The following is a 13,047-nucleotide window of genomic DNA, read 5'->3' as shown; positions in this document are numbered from 1 at the left end:
ACAGTAGTGTCTAATATATATATATGTAATTATATATATGATATATTTTAAATAAACAACCTAGTGATTCAACTCAAGGAAATAGAAAAGCAAGAACAAGGTTGAGACAGGAGGATTGCAGGTTCTAGGCCAGTCTCAGTAACTTAATGAGAACTTATTTGAGAATTTATTTCAAAATAAAAAAAATTAAATGGGTCTGGAGGTGTAACTCAGAGGTAGAATGCCCCTGGGTTCAATCTCCAGCACCACAAAACAAACAAGTAAGCAAACAAATAAATAGAAACACCTCCCCAAATGATGAACAAAGAGTTTTATTTTTTTTGTGTGTGTGTGGGTCTGGGGATGAAATCCAGGGGCATTCGACTTCTGAGCTACACCCCCTGCCCTGTTTTTTATTCTTTATTTTGAAACAAGGTCTCATTAAGTTACGGAGGGCCTAAGTAGTTGAGGCTGTCCGTGAACCACAATCCTCCAGTCTCAGCCTCCCAAATGCTGGGATTACAAGTGTGCACCACCACACCGGGCAAAAAAGAGGGTTTTTTTAAAGAGTATATATTAACTAGCTGGTCATGGTGGCACATGCCTGTAATCCTAGTACTTGGGAGCACCACAAAACAAAAACAAACAAAATAAAAAACTTTGAATTAAGGATGGGAGGAACATATTTCAACACAATAAAGGCTACATATGACAAACATATAGCCAATGTCATACAGTGTGAGGAAAAGGTAAAATTGCTTAGTCTTAGAATCAGGAACAAGACAGGAGTGTCTATCTACATTCACCATTATGACTCGATAAACTATTAGAAGCCTTAGCCAAAGGAAAAAAAAATAAAAGATGTCTAAATAGAAGGCAGTCAAATCATCTATATTTGCAGACAAAATGATTATATACATAGAAAAACCCAAAGATTTCAATCCAAAACTATTATACTTAATAAAGTCAATATGGTTGTAGTATGCAAAATCAACATATGAAAAAAATCAGTAGCTTTTATACACATCAGTAGTGAAGTAGCTGAGAAAGAACTCAAGAACAGAATCTCATTTGCAAAAGCTCCAAACACATATACATATATATACCTAAGAACATATATATACCTGGGATAAATGTAACCAAGGAAGTGAATGATCTCTACAGTGGAAATGACAAAGCACTGATGAAGGGAATTGAAAAAGATGCCAGGCGTGGTGGTGCATGCCTGTAATCCTAGTACTTGGGAGGCTCATACAGGAGGATCACAGATTCACTGCCAGCCTCAGCTACTTAGTGAGGTTATCTGTAACTTAGTGAGACCCCACTTCCAAATAAAAAATATAATATAAAAAAGAGCTGGGGGGATACGGGCCAGAGGTAGATTGCTGCTTAGTTTAATCTTTAGTACTAAAAGGGAAAAAAATGAAAAGGAAAAAAATTGAAGATGACACAAAAAAGTTGAAAGATATTCCATGTTTATAGATTGAAATAAGTATCATTAAAATGTCTATATCACTCAGAGTGATCTATATATTCAATGCAATATCTATGAAAATATCAATGATTTTCTTTAAAAAATGGAAAAAAAAAACTCCTCTTAAAATATGTATGGAACTACAAAGATCCCAAGTAGCTGAAGCAAACCTTAATCAAAAAGAAGAAAACAGGAGTTATCTCAATGCCTGGCTTCAAAGCATATTACAAAAGAACTGGGCGTGGTGGCACAGACTTGTAATCCCAGCATTTGGGAGGCTGAGACAGGAGGATCAAGTTCGAGGACAGCCTCAGCTATTACTTAGTGAGGCCCTTTGCAACTCAGTGAGACCCTATTTCAGAATAAAGAATAAAAAGTAGGGCTGGATGTGTAGCTCAGAGGTAGAATGCCCCTGGGTTCCATCCTCAGTACCGCAAAAAATAAAATAAAATTGTGTGTGTGTGTGTGTGTGTGTGTGTGTGTGTGTGTGTGTGTGTGTATCAAAGCTATCATAACCAAAACAGCATGTTACTTGCATAGAAATAAACACATAGACCAAGAGAACATGAAAGAGAACCCAGAAATAACTCTATATACTTATGGCCATCTGATTTTTTAGCAATGGCAACAAGAACATACATTGGAGAAAGAAATATATCTTTAATAAATGGTGCTGGGAAAACTGAATATCCATATTCAGGAGAAAGAAACTAGACCCCTATCTCTCAGCATAAATAAAAATCAACTCAAAATAGATCAAATCTGTGAACATGAAACGCAAAGCTACAAAACTACTGGAAAAAACACAGAGGAGATGCTTCAGAACATTGGTCTGGGGGAAGGTTTGTTTGGACATAAGCCTAAAAGCACAGACAACAAAAGCAAAAATTGAAAAATAGATGACATCAAACTGAAGAGTTCCTGCACAGCAAAAGAAACAATTAACAGAGTGAAGATACAACCTACAGAGTGGGAGAAAATATTTCTAACAAGCACTAATATTCAGAATCTTTAAGAAACTTAAACAATTCTATAGTAACAAATAATCTGATTTCTAAATGAGCAATGACCTGAATAGCCATTTATCAAAAGAAGATGTTTGAGTGGCCAACAAGTATATGAAAAAAAAAATGCTGAATATCACTAGTCATCCAGAAAATGCAAAAATCTTTAATAAGACATTGTCTCACTCCAGTTAGAATGGCTATTATCAAAAAGACCAAAAAAATGACAAATGCTCCTGTAGAGAAGTAAGGGGAACTCTCACATACTGTTGGTGGGAACATAAATTAGTATACTTCCTATGGAAAATAATATGGAGGTGCCTCAAAGAATAGGCAGAGAACTGCCATATGATCAGCACTCCCACTACTGGGTGCACATCCAAAGGAGAGGAGATCAGTGTGTTAGTCAGCTTTCTGTCACTATAACAAATACCCAAGGCAGTCAACTAATGAAGAAAAAAGGTTTATCTTGGCTCACAGTTTCAATGGTTTCAGTCCATGGGCCTTTGACCCTAGCCCCAAATCTCCTTTGAAGACACACCACTAATGACTTGAAGATGTCCTACTATGCCCACTTCCAAAAGATTTTACAACCCGCCAATAAAACCACGGGCTAGGGACCAAACCTTTAATACAAGGGCCTTTGCCCAGCAGTAACCATCAGTATGTTGGAGAAACATTTGGACTTACTTTCTTTTGCACCTAGGTGTCCACTGATAGATGAATGGATAAAGAAAATGCAGTGTGTATACACAATGGGATATTATGCAGCTATAAAAGAATGAAGTTATATCACTTATAGCAAAATGGATGGACATTATGCTAAGTGAAACAGGTGCAGAAAAGACCAATACCACGTGGTCTCACTTATATGAGAAGCTAAAAAGTTAATCTCAAAGAAGTAGTGGAATCGTGGTTATCTGAGTCTGGGAATGTTGTGACAATGGGAGGGAGAAAAGGAGAGAGGATGGCTAATGTGGATAGCAGCGTAGTTGGGCAAGATAAATAAGTTCCCATGTATAGCACAACAGGACTACTGTGGTCGACCAAGTTCAGAACAGAGGATTTTGAATGTCCCTACCACAAAGAAATAACAAATGCCTGAGGCGGTAAATATACCAATTGGCCTGTTTTTATCATTACACATTAGATACATGTATTAGATACAAGTATGTCACACGATACTCCATAAACACATAATGACTATATCAATTAAATACATTTTTTATCACAAGACCTCTCTCAGGTAGCAAGTCTACACATTACAAATTATTTTCATAGAAGATATTTTTTCTACAAATTTTACATTTATTCAAGATAGGTCATAAATCAGTCCCTGTTTCTTTCTTGTATTTATTTATTTTTTTGTAGAACTGGGGTTCCTGGAGGTCCTTCTACCTCCGGGCTACTACACTCCCAGACCTACTATATATATATATATATATATATATATATATTTTTTTTTTTTTTTTTTTTGAAACAGGGTCTCTGAAACCAGCACAGCTGGTTTTGAACCCGCGCGATTGTCCTGTCTCCGCCTCCCAAGCACGGGGACTACAAGCATGCGCCACCACGCCCGGCCCCTGTTTCTATTTTATTGGGGGGCCAGGGTAGTGAAGTAGGGCAAAAAAACTTTCTAGAGATAGAACTCTTTGGAAGTAGACATGAAGAAGACAAATTCGACCTTTTCTTTATCTACAAGTAATGGCTTTAAAAACCCATTTAATCTTTATTATGTACATTTCACCACAATAAAAAAAAATTATGGAATGCCTCAGGTAATTGAGCCACAGTGCCCCCTCCTGGCCTTGGCCAGGCAGGCAACTTGATGTTTTGGGGATACCTACTCCCATTTAACTCTTTAACCACCATTCCAACCCCCCTCGTTTTGCAGAGCCTAAAAGCAAAAAGACAGTTTGTCTGACTGTCTGTCTGTCTGTCTGTCTGTCTTTTTGTGTGTGTGGTATTGGGGATTGAGCCCAGTGGCATTCTAACTCTGAACTACACCCCCAGTCCTTTTAATTTTTGATTGTGCTAGGTTGCTGAGAATCTCAAAATGTTGCTGAGGCTTTCCTCAAACCTGCAATTCTCCTATCTTAGCTCCCCAAATTCTGGTATTACAGGCGTGCACCACAACGCCCAGCTGGTTTGTATTTTTTTGCTTGCTGGCTTGCTTTCTACACAGAGCTATTCTACCTCTGAGCTACACCCCTCACCTGATTTTCTTATTTGGAAACAGGGTCTGAGAGCCTCACTAGGCAGCTGAGGCTGGCTTTTTTTTCTTCTTTTTTCTGCAGTACTGGGGATGGAAACCAGGGGCATTCTACCTCCGAGTCATACCCCAGCCCTATTTTTTATTCTTTATTTTTGAAACAGAATCTCACTGAGTTGCAAAGAGCCTCACTACGTAGCTGAGGCTGGCAAAGAACCACGATTCTCCTGGCTCAGCCTCCCAAGTACTGGGATTACAAGCATGCACCACACCTGCTGGTTTTTCTTTATGGCAACAATTTCCCTCTTTCCCATGGGTAGAACTTCCCTGCATGAAAGGGCCCTTTCCTTGGCTGATAGCCTAGTGCTCTGGGTGGATAGAAAAATTTCAGCTCTGGGATATCTTTAATCCTATGTTGAAAGCTTTGCACAAATTAGGCCAGGGCATGTGAAGCCATTTCAAGCAGGGCCACAAATCCCATGTAGTTGGTGGTAGCAGAAGTCCTCGTGAACACCTCCCCTCCCCTTCCTGATAAGGCCTCCTTGTGCTTTAACGGTGTTTCTGTATCCTTGACCCAGCTACATGGCTTAGCAAAGGCCCTTTCACAAATGATGTGTTCAGATAAATCCCCTGCGTGGCAGGGCCATGTGGTTTATCAGTCTGGTTTAGTGGAGTCCATTGACCCACAGACCCCGGAGCAGCTCAGGAGAGAGGGAACAAAGGCTGGCCTGACCCACCGCTATTCCAATCCCCTGGGTCCCACGGCAAAGCCCTGGCTACTGCAGATGGAGCCACCAAGTCAGATACCAGCCAGCTGGGCTTAACTGACCTGGACAGGTCACTATGGTACCCAAATTCCTGCCTCTGCTTGTCAAAGAATCACTTAAGGTCTCGATGGATCTGTCTCAATACTTCCGTACTCGAGTTTCTTGGCTCGATGAGTTTGAGTCTCATTAGTAGGATCTTGTTGGTAAGCTTGAGACAGGAAGCCCCATGAAAAGCAGTACTCCTTAAGTTTAGGGAAATAAAAACTCTGAGTGAAGCCGGACATGGTGCACGCTGGTAATCCCAGCATTTGGGAGGCTGAGACGGGAGGATCGCGGTTCGCAGACAGCTTCAGCTACTTAGTGAGGCCCTCTGCAACTCAGTGAGACCCTGTTTCAAAATAAAGAATAAAAAATAGGGCAGGGGCTGTAGCTTGGAGGTAGAATGCCCCTGGGTTCCATCCCCAGACCCGCCAAGAAAACCAAAAAAAACCCAAACCTCTGAGTGGGGAATGAGGAAGTCAGGGGCCACCAGAGGGACAAAGGGAAGATTCAAGCCGGGCGTGGTGGTGCACGCTTGCAATCCCAGCGCTTGGGAGGCTGAGACAGGAGGATCGCACAGGTTCAAAGCCAGCCTCGGCTACTGAGTGAGACTCTCAACAACTTAGTGAGACCCTATTTCCAAATAAAATATAAAATAGGTCTGGGAGCATAGCCTGGAGGTAGAAGGCCTCTGGGTTCCACCCCCAGTACCACAAAAAAAAAAAAAAAAAAAAAAAAAGGGAAGATGCAGTCTAGGGACTTCGCCCACTCAACACCTATATGTTCTCTTAACAGCTACACCAACTCATCCTTACCACAAGACAGAGACGTTAATACAGGGAGCAACATCAGTATGAGATATGTAATATTTGGAGACAGGATGACCAGCTGACTACCCCTCCTTTAAGATTAAAGCACTCCCTTAGGGGGGAAAAAAAAAAAAACAGAGCATCTTTTAAGATGCACCTAAAGCCAATTAATGTTCCTAAACTAGCCTGCCATCCTTTCAACAGGAGTAAAACCTGTTCTCCCCTTCATCCGTGGAGCCAGCTTGACTTTCCCCTGGCCAGTGCGGTGTCTCCCTTCTGCTCCAGCAAAGGGTCTTTCTCCTATTGCATCCGGGCCTCTGATTCTTCTGATGGAGAGCACAGGACGTCCTTCCCCCAAACCCCCAGCAGCATCACGGTCACTGCTGGTGATCCACAATTTTCCCAGTGTTCGATCTCTCTTTAGAGCCTTAGACCATGCATTGCTTGCGGCAACATTTCCGTATCTCGTCGGGGTATTCTTAGGTTTGGTGAGGCGTAGCTCTGAGCTCATCTCATAAACTCACTGGGAAATCTTTTCCCTTTTCTCCTTCCTACACAGCAGTCCCTATACTAACAGCCACCTCTTTGGACAACCTCATGGTGCACCCCCCACCCCTGCACCACCAGCAGTATGGGTCCACACATTTGAACTGTGTTCCGCTGTCCCCTCTGTTGGGTTTTTACCCACCCATGCACAATTCCTCTGAGCCATGTGGCCCCGGCTGGCCCAGGCACAGTTCATCTCCAAGAAGTGGAACCCAGGAAGCAGTGAGACCCAGCTGCCATAATCATAGAACTGTGGAGCAGGATTATAACCCACTTACAGCCTTTTTTTTTTTTTAACAGCCATTTACCAAAAAATAATTAATTCTAGTGTGAGTTTCAAGAGACTTTCAGCGCAGGAAACCAAGATAAACAAGTTCCATTCTGGCCTTTATGTTCTGGGTCACTGGCTGGCAACGCCCCCTGCGCCGGGTACCTGAGAGGGGCGCACTCTCCGCGGCCTCCTTTTGTTTAATCAGAGCTACCCTCGTTCCTATCTGTCAACCCCGAGACCCCTTTGGAGCACAACAGGCTTTAAGGTTGGGGATCAGGCAAGTAATTAGAAGAGTTACCAGTACTGGCTGCAGGACTGGGAAAATTAAATCATCTCTTTCTAGGCCTTATCCGTAAAACAGAAATAGCACGCATCATTTCTTTGTTTCCTCAAGTCAGAGGGCCAGTGAATGGTCTCTGATGGTCTTTTCAGCCAAAAAAAAAAAAAAAAAAAAAAAAAAAAATCTTTGATTCTGAGGGTTTTTTTTTTTTTTTTGGCACTGGGGATGGAATCCAGGGGCATTTTGCTTTTGAGCTACATCACAGCCCTGTTTTTTAATCCTTTATTTTGAAACAGGGTCTCATTAAGTTGCAGAGGACCTCACTAAGTAGCTGAGGCTGGCCGAGAACCTGTGATCCTCTTGTCTCAGCCTCCCAAGTACGGGGATTACAAGCGTGTGCCACTTTGCCTGGTGATTCTATGAGCTTTTAAAAGCTCTGGACTCTGTTTTTTTTTTTTTTTTTTAAATCTCAAAGAAATGACATTACATACAGAACAGAAACAGAAGAGGAAAACATTGTGGGGGAGGGCTGGAAAATTCCTCCTGGCAAATTGTTTTATGTGGATGGATGTTGACTCTGCCCTGCATGCTAAGCAGACCTAACATTACTCAGCTTATTTCTGCAGAGAAAGGAAACACCTACAAGTGAACACAGAATGGTGCATTTTCCCTGTTACTCTAACACATTCTCTTTTTCTAAAATTTTACTTATACCTTGACAAGTTCCCTTTTAATTTTGATTGGTTTTCCCTGGGAAATGCCACTTATCCAAGAAAAAATAATTTTCATATACCTAAATAGCAGCCTTTGATGCTGCTGCAGGAATGAGGCCCAAAGCTCACCTTTTTAATTAAAAAAATTTTTTTTGTGGTATTGGGAATTGAACCCAGGGGCTTACTACCTCTGAGCTATACTCCCAGACCTAGTTTATATCTTATTTGGAAACAGAATCTCACTAAGCTATTGAGGCTGGCTTCGAACCTAGGGGTGTTCTACCTTTGAGCTACACTCCCAGACCCATTTTTAATTCTTTACTTTGGAAACAGGGTCTCACGAAGTTGTGGAAGGCTTCACTAAGTAGGTGAAGCTGGCTGCAAACCTGCCATCCTCCTGTCTCAGCCTCCCAAGTACTGGGATTACAAGCGTGTGCTACCACACCTGGCTTTATTTTACTTATTTTGAAACAGGGTCTTACTAAATTGCTAAGGCTGGCATCGGACTTATGATCCTCCTCTGACAGCCTCCCAAGTCCTGAGATTACAGGCATGTCCCATCATGTCTGGTCCCCCATTTTATTATTACATTTAATAGATATAAAATTGCCCTATGAGATTGCTATAAAGTGTCTAAATGCTTATTCTCCATTTCCACATTTACCTAACAGTCCAGTTTGGAACCAAGTCTTGGTGGATCAGCGCTAGTCCTCGGACCACACTGAACACAGCTGTACTTGTTAGTCAACAAGTAACGGTTATGAGCTGTAAAGCAACATTAGGCCCATGACTAACAGCATAAATATGACAGTGATCCCATGGCCTGGTGACACGGTGATTCTTCTGGTTTGCGTAAGTTCACTTGTTACTGTTTTCACAATTTTAAAGTTACGGAATGACGCAGTCCTCGGAAGGTACCCTGTTGTTAAGCAATGCACAACCGTATCTTGTTTCTTTCTCCTGGTGTTTGGTTTAAAAGAAAAAAAAATCGAAACATCTGGAAGTTCTTCACCTTACCTCATATTTTAACTTAAAAAAAAAACTTTCTGTGCACAAAAGGACAAGTGTACACACACGCATACTCCAATAACACCACCACTTCATAGAGAAGTGATATGGGGCAAGGGTTAAATATAGGGGCTCAGTATCCAGACATCAATATGTGTGAGTTGTGTCCACTGGAACTCATTTCCTATAAAATGTATGTGGATGCTAGTTATGAGAGCAATTCCTCAGGGTTGTTGAGACAATTAAAGACGATATGCATACAGCTCTTAGAAAAGGAGGCATTCAACCCACCTAACTATTAAAACCCATGTAACTATTATTGCTTTTTATTGCTTGGTGGAATAAACAGGTCCCTGTTGCCTTGCACAGCGTTTCCATCCACAAGCTGAAGATGGATCTGTGGCTGGCTGGGTAAACCAAGGCCAGCCTCCTTTTCCTCAGCACCTGGAAACATCAGCCTTTGGTTGGTGGAGGCAGAATCCCCGGCATCCTTCAGAATCGGGTTTGGCAGGCTGTGCGAGGCGGTCCCAATCCATTGCTGCTGCTGCCCTCTGCTGCTGACATTGAGAACGACATAGAAGAGTTCTTGCCGCTGCGAGGGGAAGGATGGCTCAGGTGTACTTTAATCAAGATTGGCGTGACTCTCCTAGAGTGCACCTTCCACGGTGCCCTTAACAGACTGTTCTGTGTTTTCACGTGGGTCCACTAGCGCCTTTGGACATCGGCACTGAATGCCATTCCTTCGGTGGTTCTTGATTTTCTGCCAAATGACCAAAGTAAAGGAGGCTGGCCTTTCCCTTACCTCTAGAAAGAGGATCAAAAGCTTGATGATGGCCGGGTGTGGTGGCGCACGCTTGTAATCCCCGCGCTTGGGAGGCAGAGACAGGAGGATGGCGCAGGTTCGAAGCCAGCTGTGCTGGCGTAAGAGACCCTGTTTCCAAAAATAAAATAGGTCTGGGAGTGTAGCCCATAGTTGGAAGGGCTTCCAGGAACCCCAGTACAGTACCACTGATTATTCTCTTTAAAGAATTTTTTTTTTTTTGCAGTACTGGGGATGGAACTCAGGGGCATTCTACCTCTGAGCGACACCCCCAGCCCTATTTTCTATTCTTTATTTTGAAAATGAGTCTCACTGAGTTGCAAAGGGCCTCACTAAATACCTGAGGCTGTCCTTGAACCGTGATCCTCCTGTCTCAGCCTCCCAAATGCTGGGATTTCAAGCGTGCGCCACCACACCCGGCTGACAATTATTATTCTACCAAAGTAAATTTGGAGTTGAAAGAGATGATGTCATTCCTGAAGATATTCTGCTGTTATTACACACTCAATTTTTGCTTTTTGCACTACTCTTCGTGGAAGTTGCTGACCTGTTGAGGCCCTTCGGAACCTGAGACTTGATTCTACCACTAGCACTAGTTCCATAATTTAGTAATAACAGTTAACCACCAGAGGGCAGTAAGACCACAGGGCAGTGAGGAGTGATATGGTCACAAAAGGTCAGTAACATATTCAAATGAAGTACACCTGACTTTGATTGATTGATTGAGGTACTGGGGATGGAACTCAGGGCCATTCTGCCTCTGAGCTATACCTATATACCAAGCCCTATTTTATTTTTATTTGGAAACAGGGTCTCACAACATTGCCGAGGTTGGCCATGAACCTGTGATCCTCCTGTCTCAGCCTCCCAAATACTGGGATGACAAGCATGTGCCACCAGGCCTGCTACCCCTTTTCAAATTTCAAATGCTTTTTTCAATTAAAAACCATAAAGTTTATTGCCTGACTACTGTATAATCAGTGTTGTGCTAGGAGTCCCAACAACTAACAGCTCAGAGCCCAAATATGCAGCTTCAGGAAAGAACGGCTGCCCATTCACATTACGTGAGATTCCTTTTTGTTCTTTTGGTGGTCAGTATTAAGCACTAACTGTGTGCCAGGCATCATTCTATGAACTCAGGACACATTAGTTAACAAAGCAAAGATACCTGATCTTGTAGAAATAACATTCTGGTTGGAGGGTTATTCCCAGACCTATTTTATATTTTATTTGGAAAGAAGGTCTCACTAAGTTGCTGAGAGCCTCACTAGGCTTCGAACCTGTGCGATCCTCCTGTCTCATCCTCCCAAGTACTGGGATTACAAGCATATGCCACCACACCCGGTTTCCTTTTTTTTTTTTTTTTTTGCATCATGGTCTCGCTAGTTTGCTGAGGCTGCCCTCGAAACTGCGATCCTCCTGTCTCAGCTTCCCAAGTACTGGATTACAAGTGTGTGCCACCATGGCCGGCTAGTTTAACTTCCTTATATTACCTCTAATGTATTTATACAGCATTTTATCTAGAGGTGGAAAATACAAAGACAATGGCCAGACCATTAAAAAAAAAACAAAAAAAAACAGAACTCCGATGCACAACCTGTGCAGAAAACCAGCTCTTGGTCTATAACAAATAGCCCAGCAACCAGCTTGTTCTAAGTCACACTCGCAGGAGGGTAAACAGTAACTTCTGGTCCCAAATAGCTGGAACTTAATTAATAACTAAGATTTCCCCTAACTTTTGTCCCTGCTTCCAACTTAGGACCAACCTGAGAAAGCCAATTATCCCCCTAATCGGTCCCCAGAATGCCCCTCCTCTGGGCGGCCGCCCGCAGGGTCCGCTGAGACCCCCGGAAGTCTTCCCGCCCCTCCGCCAGCCCAGTCACAGCCGGAGCACTCGGACAAGAGACAGTGGCAGGCTCCCACGCTATGGCCAGCTCTGAATAAACAGCTTTGCTTGTTCTCCTCTGGCCGGTTTCCGTCTATTTTCACATTCCTTAAATAAACAAAGCAAAATCCGAACCCTAGGCGGCCGGGAGCTTGGAGATGCACTGACTGACCAAAGGGCCCGGGGCGTTCTAAGGCGGAACCCGGAGGGCCAGAGATAGGGAGCATCACCGAACAGCAAAAGCCAGAGAACGCGAGACTCCCGGGATCAAGAAAGCGTCTTGGGAACCAAGACAACCAACGTCATGCTGAGACGCTCGCGCAGGCGCAGTGGAGATTCTGGCAGCACTCCGGAAGCGCAAGGGTGGGCGGGGCTGTCTGCGCGCGCTCGGCTTCCGCCCACCGGGATGACGTCATGTCCGGCGGCCGGGGTGGCGGCGGCGCGGGGGTCGTGGCTCGGGGCCGGCGGGCGCGCGCAGGTGTCCCGCGGCCTCCTCGCGCCGCAGGACGCGCCCCTGGCAAGCTCGGCCTCTCCGCCTGGTTTCTGCTGCCTCCCCGGACCACTTAGTCTCTACCCGGGTGTTTCGGCTGCTGGAGGTGAAGCATACATCCCAGGGAGCCTGGGACCGGAGTGCTGGACAGAGCTGTCCTCACCTTTCCCGATAGGCGGTCGCTCCTTCCTGGGCGGCAGGTGTAATTGACAGTATTTCCTCCGAGGGGATGTCTTTGCCTTTGCAGTGCAGTTTAAGAATGGGTGACCTTAGACAACCGAGACCTTACAGCAGAGACCTCATGTGCAACTGTTTGAATGCTTTAGAAAATCCCCCAATTCATGGTGCATTTTAATATTTTTGTGTCTTTTTTCTTTTATTAAACACCTGAAAGCTCAGAGTCCTTTGGAATTGCTTTTCCTAAGTGAATCATCTCTCCTGTGACCGAATCGGTTCAGAGGATTAGCATTTCAACAAGAGAGAAACCGTCCTCTGGTCATTGGGCCTCGAATGATTTTAGATTCTTGAGTTCTTCGTGTTTTTTGCATCAACACTTTAAGCATTTGAGTGAGGCAGTGCAAAATTTGATATTTACTTGGCGATTTGCCTTCAGTATTACAAAGGTTATTTTGAAAGAAATGGAGACCACTGAGCCATTTGAATTCTAATGCCAGATTTTAAATTGTTTTTCTGCCTCCGGATCTGATTGGTGACATTTGTTAACTGCCGTACGTTCCTTACCTTATTCTG

Source organism: Muscardinus avellanarius (genome assembly GCF_963383645.1).
Source record: "Muscardinus avellanarius genome assembly, chromosome: 14".
NCBI lineage: Eukaryota > Metazoa > Chordata > Mammalia > Rodentia > Gliridae > Muscardinus > Muscardinus avellanarius.
This window is presented reverse-complemented; position numbering follows the sequence as displayed.